Below are 13,510 nucleotides of genomic sequence, written 5' to 3'. Positions count from 1 at the left end.
ACCAGAAGCCGACACAACATTGTAAACTGACTATACTTGAATAAAAAATTAAAACAAAATTTTTAATTAAGAAAAAGAACTATAAGGCATTGGACAGTTCAAGGTTTTTACTTATAGTTTTATCCCATAATATGTGCCTTTATGCCAAATGAAAATTTTACTTCCATTTAAATTATAACCTCAAATATTGTAATATAAACTATTTACCCATAATACATGGATAGCAATAATAAACAAATAGCAGTGAAATGCCAGAACAGAGAAAAGGTTTGTCTTTGGTAAATAGTCATTGGAAATGTGAAAAGGATATAGCATATGCTCCTCTTCAGTTTGGTTTAACACTAGAAAAACATGGACAAAACACATCTTAACCAGCCTGGCTTAATCCACATAAATTAATAATGAAATGTTACCTAATATATTTTGATCAAGTCATTTTCAGAGGAAAATATGCCACATTCAGGAGTTATAGTCATGTTTTCTCTCTTTCTAAAGAACCCCTTAAAAAAGAAGGCTTCAGAAGTAATGGACATGGGTCAGAGGGGTGTGGTCCCAACAGAGAGATGGCGCCCTCCTGACCCACTGTTTCAGGAGTGCAGGGGAGCTGGGTAATTGGCCCACCACCATGCACTCCCAATGCTGTCACCACCACTGCAGGCTTCCCCCGAACACATCATTTTATTTCTACTGCTCCTTTAACAAACTACAATTTCAAACAACAGCAACCAGGACCCCTTTCATTCCTGAGGCTTTTCTGAGGCAAAGAGACAGTGCTCCCTACCATGACTGAGGTCTCTACTCTGATGTCCCCCAGTTGCTGGATGAAACTCTGCTTTGAAGTAACTGCAGAGAGAGAAGCAAGAGGTTTTAGTGCTGAAAGTGTAGTAAGTTGGAGTCTTTTTCTCTCCTTGTGGAATACCTGCACACCTGTGGGAGGAACAATGGCGGTTTCATCTGTGTGTGTGTGTGTGTGTGTGCGCGCGCATACGTGTGTACTTCATTTCCAATAGACATACTCGTCAGATGTGGCTTTAAATGTGGCCCTGCTTGGAAACATTGCAGATGGATGACAGTGAAACAAAGTAATGGGGCTTTCATTTTATATAAATCATTGTGTTAATTGGGGATCAGGTGGTGTGTTTCCTGAAGTAAGCAAAGGGAAAACAGTATTTATAGAAGCTGTCAGGGTACAACATGCACGCTGCAGCTTTGACCCTGTGTGAAAAGAGCAGACAGCCTATTTCAAGTTTTATTAGAAAATTAAGCGTTTCTTGGGCTAGCAGCTTATCAAACCTGATGACTTCACGTATAAAAAGATAAGTAGACTTTCTTTACTGATAAACTTCCTCCTACAACTTTCTTCCAACTATCTCGCAAACCTAGTTAAGGCTCTGGAATGTCCTTCTTGCAGTTAATTTATTTTCTGAATTCAACCGTAATGTAATGGTTGTCTCCATAGTTTGTTTTTGTTCATTGGAATAAATAGCAATCAAGCTTGTTAAACTTCATCTAAACATATATATTTAACTCATTGTTACTTCTATATGGAGTTGGCCCAATAGATTAGTTGTCCCAGTGCCTCGGATGAATGCTTTGCCTACCTTAATGATTGTCTACACTGTCTGAGTTTGCTATATAATTACTTGATATTCTGCTTCATTTCGACTGTTTGGACTTGGCCTTTCAGCACTTGGCATTTTGCTCACGGGAAGGAATTTACAAACACATTCCTCAGCTGATAAATGCAAGAGCACAGGATGGTGTGAATCCTAATTAGAGAATCACACGTCTCTAGTACATTAGGGTCAAGAGCTATTGAGTATCACAGTAGTGTGTTTATCTCATTAGTATATGCAGATTTGGAATTGATTATTGCAATAATAACAGTTGTGGTTTTTTTAATTAGGGTAATTAAAAGTTGTAGTGTTCCCTTTTTATGTTGGGTAAACGTTAGGTTTATTTATTTTTTTTTAACTGTAAGTTGGTTTAAAATGACTCTTTAGGGTTTTGGTTTTCTAAAAATCTGCGGCTCTTCTTTGCAAATAGGCAGTTTTATAGAAAAGACCAGAATGCTTAACACAGATGTGGCAAAGTAGGAAGAGAGAAGTCAAGGCTTACGTTAAGTGGGAAATAAGCTTTGATATCAACAGCTCTTCACCTCTGAGAGTTGTCTTGAAAATGTCTTTTCTTTTTCCTTAAGTGTACTTATGTTGCCCTTGATTTCTCTAACAACATCTTCTCCCCTGAGACCCACAAGATTAAGGCAGGAAATGATTTGGCTAAAATGATTTTTATATAGATTTACCTTGTGGAAGAAGGACACATCTGTCTCTATGTCTCTCTCTCGTTATCTATCAACAGGTATTTGATAAAAATTTACTATATTCAGTGATTGATGCCAGATACTCTGGAGGAAAACAGAGACATTCTATACAGCATTTCCTAGATTCAGGAGTTTGCAATCTGGTCGGACACCTGGGACTATCTGGAGGTGGGGGTGGGGGTGTGGATAACAGACACAGCCAGGTGACTTGTTAAAAGAACTTTAACTTTGAGTAACAAAATAAATAATGACAGTATAAATCTGATCCATGGAATAAAATGAGTATCTGAGAGACCATACTCATATAAATTATTGAATAAATGGGAGACAAAGACAAATCCTCCTTACAGAAGAATTCCAAATAATATATGTAAACAATCCTTTTTCAGGAGATGGAGCTTAAATCCTCTCCCTCTGAATGTGTGCTGGACTCAATGATTAGCTTCCGAAGAATAAACTATGGAAAGGGAAAAATAGCAACTTTTCAGTAGAGGAAGCTGGAAGTCTTCACCTTAACCAAGGGGTCAAGGTTTACATCATCAGTGATGTCATGTTGATATCCTGTACTAGGATCTTATGATGAGAAGGTGTCTTTGCTCAGGCAGTTATAACAAATTACTACAGACTTGGTGGCTTAAACAACAAACATTTATTTTACACAGTTGTGGATGCTGGGCAGTTCACAATCAAGGTGCCAACAGTTTTGGTGTCTGGTAAGGGTCCTCTCCTTGTCTGCAGATGGCAGTCTTCTTGCTGTATCTTCACATGGCTGAGAGAGAGATGATCCCTCTTAAAACTCTTCTTTTAAACTTTATTTTTTTGGAGTAGTTTTAGATTCACAGCAAAATTGAAAGGAAGGTACAGATATTCCCCTTTTATCCCTTACATACCCTTACACATACATAATCACCACCGTTATCTACATTCCCCACAAGAGTGGTACATTTGTTAATAACTGAACCTACATTAACACATCATTATCACCTAAAGTCCATAGTTTACATTTAGGTTCACTCTTGGTGTACATTCTACAGGTTTGGACAAATGTATAATGACATCTACAACAGTAGTATCATAAAGAATGGTTTCACTGCCCTGAAAATCCTGTGTATCTCTTATCTCTTTGTCCAAGGACACTAATCCCATTAGGAGGACTCCACCCTCATGACCCAATTACCTCCAAAGGCCCCTCCTCCAAATATCATCACAATGGTGGTTGAGCTTCTACATATGATTTCTTGGTCCACAGGAGGGGGCCACCCTATCTCTGTGGTATTTTCCCCTTTCTTTCATTCTAATCCTGAGAAAGCAACAGACAAATCCAAATTGAAGGACATCCTACAAGCTACCTGGCCAAAACTCTTTAAGATTCTCAAGGTCATGAAAAGCAAGAAAGACTAAGAAACTGTCACAGATTAGAGGTGACTAAGGAGACAAGACTAAATGCAACATGGTAACCTGCACTGGATCCTAGAACAGGGAAAGAACACTCATGGAAAAACTGGTGAAATCTGAATATGGCTTGTAGTTTAACTATTAGTTTTGTAACATTAAATTTTTAATTTTGACAAATGCACCATTAATTAACATTAGGGAAACTTAGAGAAAGTATGTATGAACTTTCTGAACTATCTTTGCAAATTTTTCAAAACTCTAAAATTATTTTAAAATAAAATGTTTGAAAAAAAAGAACAGTATCATTGAATAACTGTGTGTTACTAAGAGGAATCTAGTTTTAAGAGGAGGACCAGATCAACACAATAGGTGCAGATGGCTTCTGGAAGGAGTGGGCCATATGGCAGGCCCCAAAATTTGGATAGTACATGAGGCCCAACCACTGATTCTTCCAAACCACAAGACTTTGTTCCAAATCTACACTGTGACCTTTTGAATAAGACAGGATTCTTATAGAATTCTCAGTAATTGCAATGCTAAAGCAATGTGATTTTGTCTTAAATTTGGGAGCCCTGAGACTAGCTAATTCCACCCAAGCTGCCTTTTATCCAGAGTCCCCAGACATTGCCCACACTGAAGATTCCTCTGATCACCATGACACTTCTTTCCTTGTTTTTCTGAGACTTGACCTCCCATTGTTCCACTCTGCTCTGAAAGCAGGATCACCCACTTTCTTAGCTTCATCTCAGACTGTTCTTTTCATCTTGAGGCTTTTACTTAAATGAGGCTTCTTCCAAAAGTAAACCTTATTAAACTTTCTCCGGTGTGCTCTCTTCTTTCCCCATTTGACAGAACAAATTGATCGGGCAATTAAAAGGGATCAAAACATTCAGGACCATATTGTTTTAGGCTAATTCCTTCATGGTTGTAAAGGAAAAGGTAATTTCTTACACAGTGTAATTAAATGCAAAATCATGGGAAAATGAGGGAAGAGTGCCTACTCTTCTGCTGAGATTAGATGAACTCTAATAGCAAAACCTAGTAATTAGCTATAGTAATAAAAGCAGCAAAAAAATGTATAGACTAATTTCACTTATGCGTAAGATACAAAAAAAGTAAAATAAAACATTAGCAAATGGATGTAGAAGTCTATTAAAAGAGTAAGACCATAGCCATAAGTGCAAACAAAGCTTTTTTTAAAAAAAAAATTTTGAGGTATAATTGCCATATAACATCCTAGGGTCAGGTATACAGCCTAATGATTTGTTATTTTTATATGCTGCATAAAGATCTCTACAGTAAGTCTAGTTAACATCCATCAACATACATAGTACAATTTTTTTGTTCTGATGAGAATTTTTAAAATTTATCCTCTTAGCAACTTTCAAATATGCAGTGCATTATTACTAATTAAAGTGGCCATTGCTGTACATTACATCCCTATGACTTATTTTATAACTGAAAGTTTATAACTTTTGACCCCCTTCACCCATTTTAACCATCCTCCACCCCCTGTCTCTGGCCACCCCCAATCTATTCTTCATATCTATGAGCTTGAGTTTTTTGTTTCTTTTAATTCTGCACATGCGTGAGACCACATATAAGTGAGATCATACAGTATTTGTCTTTCTCTGTCTGATTTATTTCACTTAGCATGATGCCCTCAAGGCCCATCCATGTTGTCACAAATGGCAAGATTTCCTTCTTTCTTAATGATTGAATAATATTCCATTGTGTATAAGTAATTACATATATATTATATATACACACACTACATTTTTGTTATCTATTCACCCATCAGTGGGCACTTAGGTTGTTTCCATATCTTGGCTATTGTAAATAATGCTGCAATGAACATGGGGAATGTATCTTTTTGAGTTAGAGTTTTTGTTTCCTTTGGATAAATACCTAGATTGTGGAATTTCTGGATGGCATGATAGTTCTATTTTTAATTTTTGAGAAAACACTATACTTCTTTCTATAGTGGCTGCACCAATTTCTATTCCCACCAGTAGTGCACAAGGATTCCCTTTTCTCCACATCCACTCCAACACTTGTTATTTCTTGCCTTTTTGATAATAGCCATTCTGACACATATGAGGTGATATCCCATTGTGGTTTTGATCTGCATTTCCCTGGTGATGGGTGGTGTTGAACATCTTTTCATGTACTTATTGGCAAGGCTCCTTTCTAATGGCTGTGTACTTTATGTCCATGTATCATAATTTATTTAACTCTCTCTCCATTGATGACTATTTGGGTACTGTCTTAATTGTGACTACTACAAGTAATATGGTAGTAAACATTTTTTGTACATATATCCTAATGCACATATTTCTTTAGGAATGATATTGATGAGAGGAATTCGTGGTGAAAATGATATGTGAATAAAAATACCACATCCATTTGATAAATCTCTCTGAACTAGGAACGGAAGAAAGGGGTCTTAATTTAATAGAGTATATTAAAATGAGTTAATAAGAATCACAATTAAACCTATATAGACTATGCAAAAAATACTTTGTTAAAAAAAATAATGAAAATTATAGAATATATGGAAATAGTACCCATGTGTTGTAAACATTGTGCAGATCCCCAGAGTCTTCCTTCACACTCTTCTCACTTGACCTGCTCTTATTGTGTGGGCTTACCTGCTCCCTTGCCTTTGAGTAGTACCTAGACCTCAAAATGTACAGTTCTAGTGCAAACCTCTCCACTGAGTTCCAGAACCATTGATACATATCTGTTGACTAGACACTTGGAAATTCTGGGGGAGCTTCAAACGTCACAGGTCCAAAATTAAATTCATAAGTTTTACTCACCTTCCCAAATATTTTCCTCCTCTTCAATGATCAGTTATAAGTATTAGTTAATTGTCCATTAAAAATGCCACTTTTATCAAATCCCAGCATGTAAATGTATCAATCAGGCACCTCAAGTATCAGAGACTCAAAATAGCGATGCATTAAATGAGATGCAATATATTGTATATTTAAGGTTGCTTTCCTTCTTAAAAATTATTCTGTGGCTCTAAAACATGCAATTTGTTGCCAATGATATGGATATTTACATATAGAAAACCTATCATTTTAATGGTATTTTGTATAATTTATGTCAAAATAAACTTTTCTTTATATTTAGCTATTTGAAACAAAGTTAAGAATTTTATTCCTCTATCTGGACAAAAGGGGAGTTATTCAAATACTAGGTATTAATTTTAATACCCCTTTCTGTATTTATCGGTAGGGTGTCTGCTGTGAAATACTGTGGAAAAAATAATGCACACATATAGATTATTGGATGGGAAAATCTGATTCAAACCTTCAGTTTCAAAGGATCCTGTATTCTTGTATCTATAATGATAGACAGTGCCATTAATGAGGACTGTTTCTATTAGTTTGTGGTTCACCTTGAGTCTTGGGGTGGTGAAGAGAAAAAAGTGGAAATACATGCCAAGTTATGAAAGTCCTTGTTTTCCTTTAAAAATGTAAAATATGAATTAAATCCTAGAAGAGTTACAGTTCAAGTTAAAATAAACAAAGTTATTTGTGATCATCAACAGAAAACATTATATAATCCCTGGAGCATGGTACTGAACATAGTCCTAGGCTGTAAAGATCTTAACCTTGGAAGAGATCTCAAAAATGACATGGTTTAAAGGTTATGAACTGGTGCTTATAGGCTGAATATGGTCAATTAACAGTGTGTATGTGTATGTTCTGAACACTTCAAAACTAATGTGAAAGCCATCAACTGGGGGGTGAGTTTGGGGGCATCACTCTCTGGCACACCACAGGCTCCATCCTTCCATGTCAGCTCCCGGGTTTGCTTCCTCTCTCATCTTTGCCTGAGCCTTTGAAGACATTGGAGTCTGTAACCCCAGCCAGTTCAACTTATCTTCCAATTAAGCCCATCTGCCAGGTGGTGATCCAATCTCTGCTTGAACCCTCTAAGGGACAGGGAACAGAGAGTTTATTAAAATTTCAGGCAGCCTTCCTTGTTGGAAAGTTCACTGAAATTGAGCGGCAACTTGATTCCCTATAACTTCCACCTAATGGTTGAGCCGCACGGAACAAGCCTAATGCCTCTTCCACATGACAAAACTTCACATAATTGATGGGATCTATCACGTCTCCCCATTTCATTCCAGGGCTTTTCTTCTCAAGGTTAAACACCCTCAATTTCTTTAATGTCCCTCATTTGGCATTCACCATCCTGATAATCCTCCTTTGAATGAATGTAATTCCATTTGTCAATGACCCTTATAAAATGTGTTTCTGGGAATGAACACAGTGATCTACATGTGGTCTGCCCAGCCCAGGGTAGAAGGAGCTATTAACACCTGTGTTCTGGGCATTATGCTTCCATTAATGAAATCAAGGGCTACATTAGCTGTTGTTGAGCAGTTAGCAACAGGGATGAAAAAGATGGTTAAAGCATGAAATGCAGCTTGACCAGGTTCAAAGAAAGGAGGACACAGTTTAGATGTGAATAAGGACTAGAGATACATTTTAACACTGAGGAAGATCCTCTGTTTCAAAGGACATATGGAATTAATCTAAGCAAAGGTGTATATTTTAAAAATCTGAGAAGAATGAACCAAAACTAAAATGAATATATATGAATTGATAATGATTACCTCTTTTTTCTGTAATGTGGTAATCACATGTTTGATGATTTAAAAAAATTAAAAATATTATCAACCTATGCACATTAATACTCTATTCTGGGATATGGTATTTTGTCCCTCACATTTCTACATACTCCATTTTGTTTACATTAAAATAATGTTCAAAGATGCAGTCCATGTTCATATAACTATATTTTCTGATATCCAAAGTCATCTTTTGAAATTTGGCAAGGAAAATCAATATCTTTATCCCACCTTAGCAGATAAGAGTCTCTTCTGTATATTTCATATTTCACTTCCCCCGATTCTATCTTTTCTACAGAAAAAGGCTGACCTGTATGATCACAGCAGTTAAAGGTGAGGTCACTCTGATTCCCAGGCTGTTCAGACAGGGCAGGAAATACTTACGTACTTCAACTTTAGGACTTCAGAAACTTGTAAGTACTTCAGGAGCAACAACAAATTTTTCACATTATTCCTTTCAAGCCCCTTTCTCTGTACAGCAATTTTTTTTAAAATTTTTATTGAAGTGTAGTTGACTTACAATGTTAGTTTGAGGTGTACGGCAAAGTGATCCAGTTATACATATACATACATATGATTTTTTTCTTTTCAGATTCTTTTCCATTATATGTTATTAAAAGACATTGAATAGAGTTCCCTGTGCTCTGTGGTAGGGCCTTATTTCCCTGTACAGCTTGGAAGCTAGTGGAGTTGAAGCTAGAGATACTCATTTGCCTGGACATCTTTCGAGTTTCTGAGAGAAGTCTTAACTTTTTGTATTCATCATTTTGTATTCTTTATAGAAGGCCTCCAAGTCCTATAAACTGCATGTCCCCCAACACCTGGATTTGCCCTACCTTCCTCCTCAGACTTCTTTTGCCCACCTGGCAGCTTTTCCATTTACCCATGTGTTGGCTTGATGCAGATGTGTGCCTTGATTCTTAATCCTCCATCTGTTCCCATCATTGAGCCTGGAAGAGCGCTTCCCTGCTTTAGCTCGAGGCCTGGGGATGTGTCTCCCCTCCCTTCTTCTGGCCTATTTCCCTGCCCAGGGAGACTCCCTTATTCTCAGCCTGATTGGCATCTGAGGCTGGGATGCTCAGGAGTGGATAAGGCCTGCCTGCTGGTCCTCAGACTTCTGGGCACACTCACCCCCATTTCCCACTGCCATGCTTCACTCACTGCTCATCGGTTCCCAGAGGAGTGGCTTTGGTCACCACCTCTCCTGGGCACTGTGCCTGACCCTTCTACTGTACGTAAGCATCACATCATGTGATCTAGGTGACTTCTGCCATCCGGGTTAGCCCTAATGTATGTCTGAATAAGGCCCTGGCTGCTTCTTCCTACTCACCTGCTTTGGGTCACTGCAAAGAAATCTCAAAAGCCTTATATCAAAGAAGTAATAGACACAATTCTGCATATTGAACATGAGGACGCAGTTTCAATGAAAAAAGAGAAATACTAAACATGTGAAAGTGAGACCGTTGTCAATTTTTGGCTAAGATTTTAGCACCTGACTCCATATTCTTTTCACCCTAATTCCTGGCAACATTCCCAGTGACTTCAGTATCATCATGGGTACTCTGCTAATACTCTGGCTTCCCCTAGTTTATAACCTCAACTTCAGTGATCTTTACTTTCCACTCTGCTTTAGAGTCATGGGTATTATCTGTTTACCTGACTCTTAATGGCAGGAGTAAATGATGCATAGCCAAACCTCCAACTTTGACCAGCATAGCTCTTTAAATATATATTAGGTGCACAATAAATATTTGTTGATTAAATGAATCTATAAATATTTGGAAAGTGGAGCCATAAAATCAAGAATGGTAAATGAAACTTGAGTGAGGTCCATGTCTTGGGAATAATGATTGGAAATTACAATTATCATTTCAGTTTCAAATAGTCTCCCTTTTGATATATGCTAAATGTGATAAATTTTAGGAATTAAAAGTTTTTCTCGCTAATCTCAAGATAAACTAATTTCATTAAAATTATTCTCAATGTATTTTAAAACTACACCGTATCATTGAACATTTGAACAATTCCTCATCCCTTGAAAAGGAAGTTTCACAAATAATTCAGAGCATATTTAAATTTTCATTTTGACAATTAGATAACAGGATTAGGAAAAGGTTTATTTACATTATATAAGTTACAGTTATTAAACAGTTATTCAAAGCTGTTCCAACAGACCTGATAGGTTATATATGTAATACATTACATACATATACATAAAATGCAAGGCTAAAGGGAGTTTTCTTGGACTTTTTTTAGTATTTGAAATGTAGGATGACTTGAAGGTGTCCATATTTTTTTTGAAGAATTGCTAACAAGCTGGTAATATGTCCTGTTCTTTCCTTTGAAAGTCAAGAGTACACCTATTGTCAAAGATCTCACTGGAGATTTTGTCCATAAAAATAACTCTGATGGGGCTTGAAGCACAACTTTTATAGGACTCTTCGATTTGTTTCCCAAAGGTCAAGCTCAATCCTGGTGGTTTGCTCTAAGAATGTTTTAATTTTTGCTCAGGAATCCCTACTTCCTCTAGCTGCCCTGCACATCCCATCACCCAGCAAATAAAAAACCAAGCAGTAAAGTGGGTTAGCTAGGCATACTCCGTAAAACACGGTGATTTATTCTTCCAGTGACCTTAATGATAGTTTTAGTGTAGTAAATTTTTTATTACAGTGAATTATTTATTGCAGGAGAGGCATGTGAGTCAACAAGGAATGTGGAAATAATAGTGGAGAAATTGATGTTGTTTTCCTGAAGCTTCTCCCCACCACCTTCATGCTGCTAACAAAAACCTTCCATTATGTGCAGCAAGTGCTCAAAATAACATGAGACAGATTGGATTTGTAAAGAGGGGAGACTGCGCATTCAATTTCTAGGGTTTCCCTGAAAGGTATTCTTCTCAATCTTCATACTTATTCTGGAGCCAACTAGCTTACTACCAGAGAAGCTTTTCAGTGGCTACTGTCTGATAAGGATCAAAGTTCTAACAGTTTCCAGATTATTGCTGTTCTTCCAAGAGACACAAAGGCCTTCACAGCATTATCAGGAACGTGTCTAACCTGGGGACAGTGAGGCAGAGGAGTCATGGACATCACACACTCTCTCCTCCCACTCCTTGCCTAATCATTTGGAGAACAGGACATGACAGGTAGGCTGTCACTTGAATTTAAACATCTATGTGGAGTAGATTGTTATTTAGAGTTCTAGAAAAAGGCATTGTTGACATCTGTTGGACAATGAGAGCACATCCTTCTGGTTGGAAGCCTGGGGTACTCTTTGGTCTTGAAGCCATCTATGAATCTTAAAAGAAAAGTGACAGGTGACTTTATAGTCAAACTATTTTATTTCCTTCCTTCCTTAATTACTGATTTATCTATTAATTGGTTACTCTCATTTAGTATTAGTAGTAAATGACCACAAATTTTCTATTAACCGTAGTATTGGATTAGTCAGAAAGGGTCTGTAGCAACCTTGCCAAATAAAATAGTTAACCATAAACCAACTTAATAGTAACTAAATTCCTATCCTTTAAATGTAAAGCATTATTCAACATTTCCATAATCCATAATTAGCGATGCATTTTAAAGGCCAACACCCGTTTGATGAAAAGTGATACTTTTTCTATGATTTCCCGGGACCCTAACACATTGCTTGGGAATGACAATTTAATAAGTATTTATTTAACAAAGATTTAGATGAATAGATAAACTCTTCAGTTTAGTAAGTTATGTCTTTTTTTTTAAAGGAGGTTTGTGATTGACTAATTTTGGGGGGCACTCACATATCTGCAGGTGTCTTTCTATTGCTTTCGTAGGTGAAAGCCAAAATGGCTATAATAAAAATCTAACACACACACATTTTCCTTCAAACATTTAGAGATTTCTCAACCATTGTCATTTTGTACAGCTGCCCTTTAATCTGAATCCAGTCTCTTCTCATGGTTTTCTGCTCCTGTTCTATTCAGGTCATTCCTTTTTTACATATTATTGAGGATCAAGTAGTTTTCTGAAAAAAGTTCTGGTTCTTTAAGTAAAGAGTATCTACAGAATGATTTCCCTTTGAATTTTTAAGACAGTATCTTTTTTTATTCACAGTGTAATTTCCACCAGCTACACGTTATTTTATTTCACTGCTATCATCCTGATTGAGGGAAGATGTATTCACTTCCAGGGTTTCCTGTTGGATGAGTTCTATGGATCTCCTTTAGTCCAGCCATTTTTGTGTGGAGACCCCAGCCGCTGAGACCCCAGGAAAACTGTAAATATCAAAGCAACTGGTCCCATTGTTACTCCAAGCAGAGTATGTCAAACAACATTAGTCATGAGAGGAAGAAAAATTAAAACCACACTGAGATACACTACACATCTATAAGAATGACTAAAATGAAAACCACAGACCCTCCCATGTGTTGCTAAGGATACAGATGAAGTAGAACTCTCATGCTCTGCTGGTGGGAATGTGGAGCAGTACAACTTGGGAAAACAGTTTGTGGATCAAAAAAAAAAAAACACACAAACACACACACACACATTTATCATATGATCCAACTATTCCACTCCTAAGTATTTACCCATGAAAAACAGAAGCATATGTCCCTACAAAGACATATACAACCTTTACTTCTAATAGCTCCAAACTGGAAACCACTAGAATGTCCGTTAACAAATGAATGGATAGACAAACTCTGATGTAGCCATTCAATCGGATACTACACAGCAACAAAACAGACGAGCTTTTTAAACATGCCACAACATAGATGAATCTCAAAATAACCATCTTGTGTGAAAACTAGACAACATGGAGTAGAGACTGTATGATTTATATAAGATTCTAGAAAATGCAAACCAATCTATCGTGACAGATAGCAGATCAATGGTTGCCTCGGCATGAGCAAGGCATTTGGGGAGGGGAGGAATGGAAGGATTATAATCAGGCATGAGCAAACTTGAGGGGGTGAAGGATATCTTCACTATCTTGATTGTGGTGATGGTTTTCTTGTGTGTTCCCATGCTTCCAAACTTATCAAATTGCCTACTTTAAATAGTTTATTGAATATCAACTATACCTCAATTAAACTGTTTAAAAAAGAGAGCTGGTAGTTTAAAAGTCTTTATAAAATCTTTTTGAAACTTATTACTTCC

The sequence above is a fragment of the Camelus ferus genome, chromosome 14 (genome assembly GCF_009834535.1).
Source record: "Camelus ferus isolate YT-003-E chromosome 14, BCGSAC_Cfer_1.0, whole genome shotgun sequence".
Taxonomy (NCBI): domain Eukaryota; kingdom Metazoa; phylum Chordata; class Mammalia; order Artiodactyla; family Camelidae; genus Camelus; species Camelus ferus.
The sequence above is the reverse complement of the archived record's forward strand: the minus strand, read 5'-3'. Positions refer to the sequence as shown.